This window comes from Arvicanthis niloticus, chromosome 7, assembly GCF_011762505.2.
Source record: "Arvicanthis niloticus isolate mArvNil1 chromosome 7, mArvNil1.pat.X, whole genome shotgun sequence".
NCBI lineage: Eukaryota > Metazoa > Chordata > Mammalia > Rodentia > Muridae > Arvicanthis > Arvicanthis niloticus.
The window spans coordinates 21,716,872-21,730,773 of NC_047664.1; the positions used below are offsets into that span (position 1 = coordinate 21,716,872).

The following is a 13,902-nucleotide window of genomic DNA, read 5'->3' on the forward strand; positions in this document are numbered from 1 at the left end:
TTGATCCACACACATGAGCCGAGAGATGGTCCTGAATCTGTGAGATAGAGCTCCAACCAACAACTTTCATGTGCAGAATGCTGCCTTCCCCATAGCCAAATAGACTGAGTGCTTATTCTAGGGAGAGTCTGCCTTGGACAGTCCAGATCCTAGGGCAGGCTGGCTTTATGTTCATCCCCAACTTAAGCTGCGGTTTCCCATGTTTTTTTTTTTAAGTCATATTATTACCAAATTATGTTATTTCCATGCACATGTAGTGGTATGCTTTGCTCATATTGTTCCCAAGAGGATTTTTTTGTCATAATTCAAGAATCCATAAAAGGTCTTTCATCCTTCCTACCCCATGCTGAGGTTTAAATGTGCTCTGAGTCAAAACACTCAAGGGAGGAGATGTTAGTTGCATAACCGAGCCTGTTCCTGCCCGCTGGGTCAGAAGTTCAGCACAGACACTTCAGGCCCCTATTCCATCGGCTTCTGGTACCTTTGAAACACTGAGCCACCATCCCTTAAGTGGAGGGAGCTGACCTCCCAGATTCTCTGGTGAGTGAAAATCTCTCTTGTGGATTTTATGTCAGTAGGAAAGAGAGTACAGAACGAATTATTCCACAGCCTTTGTAAGAACACTTTTGGGCAGGGCCTTAGCATTTCTGGGAATATGTAACTTGTGCTGTGGTGCACAATGAGGGGGAGATAGTGTCATCTCCTGAGCTGAAGAGCTGGGCTCTGGGCTGGCTTCTCCCAGGATTTCCATGCACATGTCTTGTTTCCACATGTGACTCTTCATGCTTGGTGTGTGGGTGGGCATGTCCACGTGTGTGCATGTGCGTATGGTGGCCAGAGGACAACTTTGCATGTCATTATACCATCTTTCCCCTTTTTTTGTGAGACAAGGTCTATTGCTGAACCTGGAGCTTGCCGAGCAGGCTAGGCTGATGGCCAACAAAGCCCATCGACCTGCCTTGGCAGTGCCGGATTACGTGTGTGTCACCATGTCACCATGTCCAGCGTTTTCTCTAAGGTTCTGGGGATTTAACTCAGGTCTTTCACATCTGTGCAGCAAACACCATACTAGCTGCCTCCCCAGCCTCATTTAAAACACCTGTTTTTTAGGTCAGCTCCTTTTGTGTCTTTTTCTATTTAGCTCACATGAGCCATTCTTATTGAAGAGCAGAGGTTTAATGGAACAGGTGGGAATGAGAATCCCCTGGCAAATGTGGCATCCCTGCCACTTGGTTATATGGCAGAGTCCTGTAGCACCACCAGTTTCTCTGGGTGTCCTTTACAGACACAGAAGGTAACACCTTCCCTCCAGCTTGGGGAAGGGCTTAAATCTAAGGCTATATAAAGCACTTAGCAAAATGGCCATCACTGTAAATATTCGAGTGGAGGGTGTGGCCCTTGCTGTTACTGTTTCTGTCCTCTGTGTTCCTCTCCTGGTGCTCTTTGGTGGTGTGCACTTCCCAGACAGTGAGGTCAGTGCGGAGCAGTGTTGCTGCCTTCCTAAGTCTCCCTGCCCTGTTCCTGGGAGGTCTTCCTCCACTCCTCTGCTTCTTATCCTCCATTGTTCAGATAGGGTGAACAATGTGCCTATGCCACAAACAGTTTTCACGGTAATTTTAATTGAAAGCCATTGTCCCACATAGTCTTGCTGTGCTGGAAAGCTTCTGGAAACACAAAACCAATTCTTTGTAGAGACTGAAAACCATATTTGATGATTGATTTTTTTCCCCCTATTTTTACCCAGCTGGTCATGCACCATGTACCTAATGCAACTCTGCAGCAGTGGCAACAAACATATGAGGACAATTTTTTAAAAAATATTGCAGACTAAAAATTCCATTTAAACCCTTGTTTTGAGCCAAACAACGAGATGGAAATGCCAAGTGGTCAAATGAATAATTTCTACATCCAACAAAAGCAGTCTAGAGAGAGCAGAGGTCACCAGCTTATAGGGCCAGCCCTTCCCACTCTCCTATCTTTCTGTGACTATGCCCACAGCAGCCCTGTTAGCTCAATGGTTTCTTCTCTCTTCCTGAGGAGTCAGAGCTGACATGGCACTTACTAGAACCAGTAAAGAAAAAGGGCTGTGGCAGAGATGGTGGAACACAGAAGACTCACAATTGTGTCTGGGTGTAAGCCCAGGCTTCAATATACTCTAACTGGGAGCCTTAGCCTGGCCAGCTTCTTAAACCGGCTCTCTTTATCTGTAGAACTGCTTCCTTTATTAATCTTCAGGTGTTTAGTGACTCTGTATTAGTAGCTAGGTAGCTATGTGCCCACTCGTGTCAGGAAAAGGCTGTGGAGACATAGGGAGGACAGTTTAAAATAGACCAAAAAAAAATTCACTGAGAAAATTATATTTGTGTAAACAATAGAAGAGAAGAAAGTTAAGAGGATGAGCCGAGAGAATCTCTGGGAAAGAATGTTCTAGAAGACATAGCGAGTGCAAGGGTCCTGAGGTGAATCAGAAGAAGGAGGTGGGGCAAATATGGCCAGAGGAAGCACAGCAGCAGCTGGCAACAGGGGTGCAAGAAGTTGTAAAGGGCGTTGCAGTCTTGGGTTTTCCGTGAACATTGGATGGTAAGTGATTAGAAGGCTCTGGGCCAACCACTAGGTGTTTAGTGGGTTGATATGTTGAAGATAGACTACAGGAAGCACAGGTAAGAAGCAGAGAAACACATTAGAAGGCTACTGCCTCCAGGTGGGAGGTGACAGCAAACTGAACCAAGGGAGGAATGGCAGCCAAGGTGGTTGAATTCAAGACGTATGTTGAAGATGTTTGTGGATGGGCTGGTGTGTTCCTGAGAAAAATAGTACTCGCTTCGTCCAAAGCAACTGAAGGAATTATGTTGTCATTACCAAGATAGGGACGTTGGGGGGAACGGGTAGAGGACAGACAGAAGGAAAATTGAGAGCAGTGTCCGCCCTGTCTCCAACACGGGTTTAAATGCGATGATTTCTCCGTAATTTATTAACAAATATACTTTACTGTTGTGAGCATTCAAAGGTTCAAAGGACGCCCCAGACCCCAGCCACTCTCCGTTCACAAGCTGCCTCTCAGACATCCTGTCACTCCACAGGTGGTTCATCCCGGTGGGAGGGGCCACGTTCCTCAGCACAGGACTCTGAGATGCGGCAGGTATGATCTGAGCTATGTTTAGGTAGCTATTTTAGAACGAACCCTCACAACAGTGACTCAACTATGACTTAACAGTTAATACTTTTATTTCTTGCTAACAGAATATGGTCCCTAATTTTTCTTTCATATAGCAACTGATGTTGCCATGCAGATCTCCTGGTTGCTATGAGACGGGAATATAACCGCGCCCTGTGATTGGCCAGCACCTCTAATGCAGTGTGGTTCTCACATGGGCCGCTGACACTGAGCTGTTACTATGGTGAACTTTACAGTTTCCTTTGATTGGTGGATACAGAAATAGGCCATCAGTGGAATTCATTATATTCAGCTAAGTAAAAATGAAAAATAAATGTAATAGCTTCCCCCCCATCATCAGTGTGAAGAAAATATAGCATCTAATGACGTAATGAATCATCAGTAGATGACACGGACTCTTCACAGAGTGAACAGTGGTATCTTCCTGTGCCAAATTTGGGTGCGAAATATGTTCTCTATTGCTTTGAATCACTTGTTCAGAGTTTGCGGGCGTTGGGCTGAACAGGTCTAGGAGCCAGAGCTTTGGAAGGGGACATGCCCTTCTCTCTGGGGGATTATGGGTTAGGCTGGAGCCTGAGTGTGAAGGATGGGAGACATGTCAGCTCCAGGCAGGATGATTAATTTTGCATCTCAAAAAATGTGTTTTTGGATGCCTCCATCAGACAAGCTGCTGAATGCTCCTAGGCAAAAATGGCTGATGCCAGTCACAGCCAAGCAGGGTTTGTGATTTTGGCTCTCCACCCACCACCCCATGCTGGCCCCAGCCAGCTCAGCATTAGGTGGATACGAGGGTCCTGGCTGCCAGGGCTCTTGCTCAGTGGAAAACCGACTTCTAATCCCTTCAGGCTTCATAGCTCAGCTCTCTTCATCCTGAGCGAATTTGGGAGGCAGATGAAAGACGAACTTAGGAAGAGGGGGTCAAGGAGCGACCTCTAATACCAAATTTGAGGTGAAGGATGGAAGCAGGAGAAGGAGTAGGCAGTCTGGGAAAGAGAATCAGGGAACTACAGAGACAAAAGCTGTCATGCGCTGAGCTCTGGGCTGGTGTTTGGTACTCAGTTAATCATTTTTGTAAAGAATCATAAAACAAAGCAAGGTGTAACAGCCAGAAAGAAAATATTCTTTGATTAAATTTTGTATCATAACAGTAAAAAATTAAAAATAACAATAATGCCATTATCTCCTAATGTAAGAAAACTATTATTTGGGGAGAGGATGGGGTAAGGAGATAACATCTGAAATGTAAATAATATATCCAATAAAAAATTTTAAAAAATAAAAACAACAAAAAAGAAAGTTATTATTTTATTATTTGTTTATTTACCTATTTAGTATGCTTGTGTCCACGTGTGCACATGTAGAGGCCAGGGTGGGATGCCAATATCTTTCAGAGACAGGGTTTCTCACTGAACTGGAAGCTTGCTCATCGTTTGAGATAGTCTGGCTGCCCAGCAAGCTCTGAGGTCCACCTGCCTGTGTCCCCAAGTCAACCCTGGGTCTAGCTTTTCACACAGGCGCTGGGGATTAGAATCAGGAACCTCATGCTTACACAGCAACTGCCCTTATCACTGAGCCGTTCTCCCAGCCCCTTCTTTTATTTTCATTAGTATGCTTTTGAAGAAAAGAGTGGAACAAACTCACATGTTAGTCTCCTATTAGAAAATGAACAGTGGTTTTACAGTTTCATGTTCGTGAAAAACTTTGGCAAATATGGCAAAGGTTTTCTCCAAGTTGTTTTTCTTCCCATATTCATGAAGTGTCAATCCATTTTTATTGCAGAAACATTTTTTATTATTTTTAATTTCAAAAAATAAGGGAACAGATTAAGTAGAAAAACATTTTAGTCTGTTTATTAGTGCATTACATAGATAAATATTTTTAAAGTTAAATATTTATAAAAGCAATAAAATTGACTTATTAAATCAATAATAGAATTGTTAATTTATTAATTTATTATTAAATTAATAATAAAATATTGAAGAAAAACACACCATAAACAGAATATGTTGTATATCATTAATGCAAAAAAAAAAAAAGTAAAACAAAGCCCTATTTCACTGTAAATTCTGGAAAACTTAAGCACAGCTAAAACCTCTGAGCAGTCACATAGAAGGACAGGTTTGAAGTCAATCAGCTGCTGTCTTCACAGTCCCAGTCACTGCAGTGTCATTGTCTGGCTCCACAGTAGAGAAGAATGTAGTACCAGGAAGCCTGAGACTCGAATTATGCCCAGAGCTAGCTCTGTGTGTGCTTGCTCTCAAAACAAACGCAGGGTTAGTTCTCTTCATCAGCTTCCATGTAGATAGAGGTGCTTGCTCTAAAAGAAACACCCAAAGTACACTAAATGGAAACTTACTGTTAAAACTCAACTGCAGCCTCAGAAATTGTTCAAAACAGATAAACAAAAGATTTTCTTTTTTTTTTTAATTTTATTTTTGACTGAGGAGAGCTACTTATCACTGACATCTTTTAGACTCATTTGCCCTAGTGATTATAAAAGACAAGCCAGCTTTCAGTGGGTTTAACGTGGTTTTCAGACCAACCCCTTGACAGCCTGCTCAGGGTAGTAGCCTCACCTCCTGTTCAGCGTAGCTCAGAGCTACACTGGGGTTGTGCTGTATCAGAGCTGGGAGGGGAATTAAAGACAGCTGTGCACTGGTCTGCAAATATCTAGTAAATTCTCTGCCATGGCACTACCTAATTGCATTGTGTTTCTGTTGCCCTATCACAATTGAGAGAACAGAAATAAAGACTAAGGGGTCTCTCTCATAAAAATAGCACAGAACCCTACAGCTTTGCATGCTGCTTGTATTTGCTCTGGTGTGGCCGAACATTCCACCTCGGTGTTTGCTGGTCCATTCTACTCATGGTTTTAACCTTTGTGTTCCTGTTGAACTGAACTCAGCCCCGGGTTTATCTCTACTGATAAAACAAGCAGAACGTGCTCTCCAGAGCCATTCTCATTGCTGGTTTAGTCGGGCGGCGGAGAGCGAGACAGAAAGTTTCTGGAACACTTAGGGGACAGTAAGTACAAGAAGGAGGAAGAAGGGGAGAAAATACAGAAGCTTCAAGGTTGGCTAGCTTTGACACTCACCTTTTGTCCTGTTACCTCACCAGAAAGCTATATTTAGAACCATCTTTGAACGGATGGATGGGTGGTTTTCTAGGCAAGGTGACTTAGAACTCTGATGCTGGCGTTTTACCAGTGTTGCTATATATTCCTTTTAGTTGTATTAATTCATGGACAGCTTCCTCGGGAGTGCAGATGCTATGGGAGAAGAGGCATACTTATCTTTAGCACTTTGATATAAAAGAGCATCTTGCGTTGCTGCCTCTGTTAGTTAATGATCGGGATGGTGAGCCTGGGTAATTTAGTTGTGAAGACACCTCTCAACTCAACCTCGCCCATCCTGGAATGTACCCCTTTTATGTTAAGAAATGTCAATGCCTACTCCTTGGAAAACAAGAGGAAAAGACCCATTCCGTTGATAACAGCCTTTGAAAGAATTTGACCTATAAACAATAATAATGCTTTAATTTTCTCCCCCCCATCCCCCAAGAACTGGGCCATCATCCTGGTCTATGATACAGCCCACTTTGCTCTTCCCATGTGGGAAGCTTTTTGCTTTATTTGTGTTTCATTTCTTTTCTCCTCAGGCGTCTGGGGAGAGAGGCCATCTGAGATGTCTTCTTGGCTCTGCTTCAGGCTCCATAATAGCAATGGATCCACACTTCTTAATATACCAAGGTGACATTGAATCAAACTGGCTTCCATGATGTGTATGTGCAAGTGTGGTGTTTGATGCATGTACTAAGAAACCAGGAACCAACCAGGACAAAGGCTCAGACTGACAGTATATCTCTAAAAAGGCATTTGCACCAAGGTCATAAAAAGAGAACATAATTTTCTTTTCTGTTGAGAACATTTATTTCTCGGAACATTTGTGTGTGTGTGTGTGTGTGTGTGTGTAATTAGTTGCTCTCAGGCTGCCATGGGAAACACATGGGCAAACTGTAGAAACTGAACCTGGTGAGTTTTAAGAAGCCAGCTTGAGGGGAGCCATGAAAACCATCAAGAGCAGGTGAACTGGCATTGACTTTGGTAATAATTTATCTCTGTTCAAAGTTTTAAAATATCCTTGCATCACAGTCAATCTAAGAATGCTCACCAATGCTTATCGGGATGCTATGTTTATTTCTGCTGCATGCTGTTAATAAGCAGTAGTAAAGCTGGCTTAGATGTGAACTGGGTTCCCTGACTCTGGGCTATAGCGCACATATAGTAACATAGAAAGCAGTTTACACTCTCATGCGCCCGTCTCCTTTGCTGCACAATACAGTATTTTCCCAGGAATATGGGTTTAATGTGTTTTGGTTTTTAAATACTCATTGTTTTCAGTTTGTTATACTAGTGTTTTGCCTGCATGCAGGTATGTGCACCACATGTATGTACAATGCGTGGCCAGAAGAGGATTCTGGATTCCCTGGAACTGGATTCAGGAACAGTTGTGAGCTGCCACATATGTTCTGGGGACCAAGTCTAGGTCCTCTAAAAGATCAAGTGTTCTTAATCCTGACCTGCCTCTACAGCCACTGAGATTTGTTAGACTCATAAGTCAATATCTCTTAAAAATTGTTTTAATTCCTGTGAAAAACTTATTTTTGTAAAGTATTGTTGTAACCGGCTCCACTCTACCTGGCTTGAGACAAAAGACTTAAAAAGCCTGGTTAGTTACTATGTTGCGGCCTGCTCTGCTCTGCCTGGCTTCAAACTGCCACTCCGGTCTTCAGGTCAGGGTCTAGAGGGAGAGAGAGTGAGGATGAGGAGAAAAGACTCTTTGTTTGAAGGGAAATCTAGGGTATTTATACACTTTTGCCACGCCCCTTGTAGGCGCATGGATATGACGTAAGCCTTGGAGGCGTGGCTAGCATGTAAATAGCTGCTTTCTAAAAGGGCTCCCAACAAAGTATGAGTCATAGGAATGAACTAGAGTCTCCCCGTCTCCTCAGTTCAGTGAGCTCAGTATTTTCACGGATCAAATTAGAGGGCTTGTGCGATGAAAGATTTTCAAAGCCCCATCTGGCTCTGGGCTTCAGGAGCTCTCTTGTGTGAAGAGTCGCTTTCTTCTGGGGTAAAGCTGAGCGGCCTGTCTGATGGGGCTATAAAACCAGAAGCTGTGAGACAGAGCTGGGCCGTGTCAGCATTTCTGCAGGCAGCTTGTCCTGGAGAGCAGAAGGCAGCGTCCCGTGTCCACTGACAACCCTGTGCCCTCCCTTGCCAGCATCACAGGCCCAGATACTGGGCAAACCCACCTTCCCTCCCTGGACCCTGCAGCCTCCCCTGCAAGCTGTTGTCCAGCCTTGTTCTCGCTGGAGGAGGCTGTGACCTATGTTCATAGGAAGTGAATCCATAAGGCAGGGCTTTTCTGTCTTTACCTTGTGATTTTCTCCCAAACCAAAAGTTCCATGAAAGAGGTTCCCCCCCACACACACACCCCCACTGATAGTAAAAAACAAACCATTTTGAGCCACTGGTAACTTTGCATGGTTTCGATTCATTCTTTAGAAAAGGGCCTATTAGTTAAGAGCACTTACTAAAATATGAAAAGGATTGACAGGCTACATCTGTCCCCAAACCACACAAATTGTTCAGGCTATGAATACAGCATCTCTCCCAAGGTAATTTATTTTCTCATACTTTCCCAAGAACCTGGCCCATCTGTGTAAGCAGTGTGCTAGGGAAGACAAGACTAAACCTCTTGGTGCTGTGTTCTGTGGTAAAAGCTGTTTTCTGAAGCCATATAGCAATCAAATGTTTTTCTGCCTAGGATTTTGTGGTACACAACTGCACACTGATGGATTCTCTTCTGCTAACTGTAAAAAGGCAAAAGTATGGGGGCTGGAGAGATGGCTCAGTGGTTAAGAGCATTGACTGTTCTTCCAGAGGTCCTGAGTTCTATTCCCAGCAACCACATGGTGGCTCACCACCATCTGTAATGAGATCCGATGACCTCTTCTGGTGTGTCGGAGGATAGTTCCAATGTACTCATTAAATAAAAATAAATAGATTTTTTTTTTAAAAAAGGCAAAAGTACCAGGGCTGTCTGTGCCACATCTGGACTGTGTCCTCAGTTCCTAAGAATGACTTTTTTCTACAACTCATGGCTCAGTGCCAGATCCTTTCAATGTTTCAGGCTTGCCCACAATCTCGGATGACTATATGGCAGTTGCTATTCTTGACTAAAAAAGAAGAGCACAGGTTACCCCTAATAGGCTATTCTGTTTATACACAACCTCCCTAAAAGGCTATTTTTAAAACTATGACTTTCAGAAGCTATATACTTTTATTGATTGTATCAACAAATCCTTATATATCATTATACATTGAATACATTTTGCCTGCAACTCTGGCTGAATTTGTACAAGTTAAATAGCTACTAAGGTGCAAACTAACTTAAAGTAGACATTATCCTAAAACTAACTGAATGTTCACAGGATGTCCAAAGTTTCTTAGCATCTTCTTATCTATCAAAAGTTGATGCTTAGCCAGGTGTGGAAGTGCATAGCTATGATCCTAGCTCTTGGGAGACTAAGGCTGGAGCAAAGGGTCAAGAGTTCAAGGCTAACCTGGAAAATGTAATAAAAGACTGTAAAGTGGAAAATTCTGGTTTCTTTGGAGATTCAGGTTATAATGATGTTTTGCTAGGGCAGACATATGAAAAAATGTTCTAATGAAGCAGATATATTTGAAAGGATGTTTTGTTAAAGCAAGCACGTGAAGGGTTGCATGACGTTCACAAGGATATAAATATGACCCCATAGACAGTGGGTGCTCAAGCATTGGTTCGCTTTTCTCTGCCTCACTAATCTCCTCGGACATACCCATGTATTTGTTTGACTTACATTACATTGCTGAGCTTCACTTGTGGTGACGTCATAGAGAGAAACTCACCAAAGAACTTCTCGTGAGATTCCTGCGGCTTCTTGCCACTTCCTTGGACACTGGTGAGCCTCCTGGTTTCTTCTGGATTGAACTGCCCTTGCTGATTCATGTTTAGTATTTGCTAGTGGACTGGACTGAGAACAACTAAGATTGGAATCTAAACAGGCCCCACTTCCCCCGTATCCTAATAATCTTCTTTTCTGCTGTCTCTGGTGGGTGGTGGGCTATGGTGGGTGGTGGGCTAGAGGAGAGGTCGAACCCTTATTAAAGTAGGTTGTGAAAAACATATGCCAACAGGACTGTCTAAAATAAAGGAACACAAATGTTGATGGTTAGGGACCTATAGCCACCACGTAAAGTATATGATATTAAAAGCGGTTACTAAACTTCAAACCCTGTGACAAGATAATTCAAACACAAACAAATATGGACAGACATAGGACTTTAAAAACAAAGCAAGTTATAAAAGGCAAACTCAGCAAGACCAGAAAAACATATTGCATACTGTATAACATGGAAGGCGGGGCACCTTGGAAATTGAGAGCATTAATGTCATTTGATCCTTTTAGTGTGAAGGCCTATTTCCACCTCCCTACCCCACAAGTCTTATTTACAGTGCTGCTTGGCAGAGGCACATCAAGGAGGAGTGGCTGGGATTAGCTCTGCACCTAGGTGACTGCTCTGCTTTCTCAGGAGCTGCACACCCAGTGGATATTTTACTCAGGTCCAATAGAATTAGTGGAGCCATTTCTTTTTCTCATATTTAGTCTTTCTTCAAATCCTTTAAGAAAACAGCTCATATGGCGGTTATGACTCTTGCTGTCTTTGATCTCTGAGCAGGAAAGGTGATCCTAATATAATTAATGGGCTCAGCTGGACCTTGTCTAGTGGCCTAAGGGATAACATGGGCTCTTCAGAACGTTCAGAGGAATGGGAAGAGACCAGAGTGTTCTGGTGGCAGTTGGCCTCCTGGACATGTGTAGGCTTGAAGAAGGCTCTTATCCCAGCAGGATCCCCATCATTGTGTGGCAAAGGCATGTGCAAGGGGCTGTCCTCAACAGCTTTACCCTTCTACCAGCTACGTGTCTTCTCTGATCCAAGGATCTCGTCAGATGTACCTGAATTAATAAGGAAAATGGCTTGAATGGAATGTGAAGAGGAAACTGGCCAAGAGGGAAAAACATCAGGAGGGAGATGACCTAGTGCACAAACAGTCTAGGAGAGCTGAATCACCAAGCCATGCTGAGCTTAGAATGTGGTTGTCATCTTCCTGATAAATATGTTGTATCAGTTGTAATACATAGACTCTGTTCTTCTCAATCAGTATTTCCTTATTTTGAGAAATATCACTTTAGATCAAGTAAGGCTCTAGACTAGTGGGCACAGGATGCCTACGCTATCTTTGCTTGGGCATGACATCTTGTCTGGGTTGAACAGTGAGAGCTGGATCTAGCATGCTAAATATACTGACTGTGCTCTACCCCAATACTAGGTCAGTTGGGTAGGAGCACCATCATGGAGTTGGTTTGCCTTTTTCTAGTTTACAAAAAGACCTAGCATTACTGAAGTCCCCACGCCATGTTTAGAGCATCCTGAGATTGAACACAGGGAGCTCATGTGTGCTCTTCAGTAGAAACTTAGTTGTTGAGAATTTTTTGTTTGTTTGTTTTAAAGAAGGTTCTTTACTTTAACCAAGGATGGCCTCCAACCCTCAGCAATGGTCTAGTCCAGTGCCTCTCGACCTCTGAGTCTCAACCCCTTTAAGGGTGTGTATCAGACATCCTTCATTTAAGATATTTACATTATGGTTCATAACAATAGTGAAATTATGACGTAGCAACAAAATAATCTTATGATTGGGGGTCACCACAGTACGAGGAGCTGTATCAAAGGGTTGTAGCATTTGGGAGGTTGAGAACCACTACTCTAGTCTCAGCCTTCTGGGAACGGGGATTATGTTCATGAGCCATAATGACCAACCAGTGAGTCCCTTACCACCCTGGTATATGAAGAGCAAGGAAACCTTGGCTTTCGAGACTGGGTGGAAGTTGGGTGTGCCTTACAATGGTGAACATATATCCTTCAAGCACTTGAGAGGCTGAGGTGGGAAGGCTGTGAGATTGAGGCTTATTTAATTTGGGTATTCAGCAGGACTGTGCAGAAAGGGGCGGGGCAGAAGATATGAATGAGAATTGGGTGAATGAATGAATGACTGCTGGCTGAGATTTTCCCCAATCCTTCCATCGTGGAGCCTGGTGTAGGGAAGAAAGCCTCTACACAGTAACAGCTCAGAAGCCTTGGGATTTTAGTCTGACTGGACCACAGTAGTTGACTTATCTGGAGGAGCCATTTAACCTTTAGGTCCCTGGTTGCCTTACCTGTGAAATGGAGATGTCACATTGTCCTAAACACTGAATGAAAGAACAGTCTGGTTTATGATCTGTAATGTCCTGAAGAAATGCAAATGTGAAGAGTGTAACTTCCCAGGCTGTCTCTGATTCACGGCAGGTTGGGAGGCCAGGGGTCCTGGTCTCCTGGGGTGCCGCAATCTTGCCATGTCTGCCACAAAAAGAGCCCAGAGTGCTGAGGCAAAGCTGGGCCACGGGTTCCCTCCTGTGTTTTGTTGCAGGAATTTTATTTTAAGGAGATAAATACAACTGCTCATGGACCATCAAAGAGAAAAATCATCCATGTGTCATACAAAAAGAAATCTTTGTGAGGAGATGTACCTGTGCAAATTAAAAATCTAAAACACGAGGGTACAGTCAAAGTCACAAATACGATCCCTTTGCATGAGCTCAAGACGACATATCAGATCATTTATTAGCAATGCTTATAATAAACATTTAGGGGCTGAGGGTGGAGCTCGGTGCTGTAGTACATTCTTAGGATGTACGAAGCCCTGGATTCTTTCCCCAATGCCACAAAAGAATGGAATAAGAGTAGAAGAAAGGAAGGGTGAGACAGAGGGAGAGAGGGAGGGAGGAAGGCAGAAATAGAAAACCCATCAAGTTGCACGAGACTGGTGGCTGTGTGTCTGGTACTCCTCAAACACACACTATTTTCAAACACTCCTGTTCTTAGACCAGTTTCTCGGAGCCTTCGTTTCAATTGTTATACTTCCTTGACATTTATTAAACTCCTACACAGGCGAACCCACAACTTCATTGACGGCCAAGTGGAGTAGGTAGTAACTGAGCCTCAAAAAATTCCCCTACCCCATAATATCCCCCCTGAGTATCCCATTTGCTAATGATCAAAATCGTGTTATTAGCCATTAACTTCTTTAGATGAAGAAATTGCCTTCCTATTAAAATCAAGCACTCCCTGGAGGGGTAGCATGTTATAACTGTCATATTTCAATATGAGTGACTGACTTGGGGGCAAAGTGTCAGACGGTGGGAAGGTTTGGCAATGTGAGGGGCCATAGAGTCTGTGGAACTATTTAACTCTGTCACTGTACAGAAAAGGTATCTATAGATAGACAGACCCACATACAAGTAAGCATGATCATTTCTATTAAACTTCACTTTAAAGTTAGGATACACACTGTTCTGTGCCCATGGGCCACAGTTTTCCAACCTCTGATTCAACAGCATCCTCTCAGATGTGGCCAGCAGCTAAAGACAAAGGAAGGCAATGAAGGTGGGGGTCACAATCCTTGGTAGAGCCACACTGGATCCTCAGCCAAGTGTCACAAGAGCTAGCCCTTCTAAGCTAGTTAGTCATCTTTGGGGGAAGCTGAGTTTACCTGTCTTAAACAACTGGCCTATGACATATGTCT

The 13,902-nt window shown here is 43.4% G+C and overlaps 1 long non-coding RNA gene across 2 annotated transcripts; it reads left to right on the forward strand.

The window, feature by feature from the left end:
- The first annotated feature begins 440 nt into the window (after nucleotides 1-440).
- On the forward strand, nucleotides 441-10,541 carry LOC117712323 (uncharacterized). 2 transcript variants are annotated; one of them, XR_013111734.1, is made up of 3 exons: nucleotides 441-540; nucleotides 6,833-6,923; nucleotides 7,606-10,541. It is a non-coding gene; the product is annotated as an uncharacterized LOC117712323 (long non-coding RNA). The 2 variants fall into 2 exon arrangements; XR_004607311.2 differs by lacking the exon at nucleotides 441-540 and adding an exon at nucleotides 5,997-6,199.
- The last annotated feature ends 3,361 nt before the right edge of the window (nucleotides 10,542-13,902 follow it).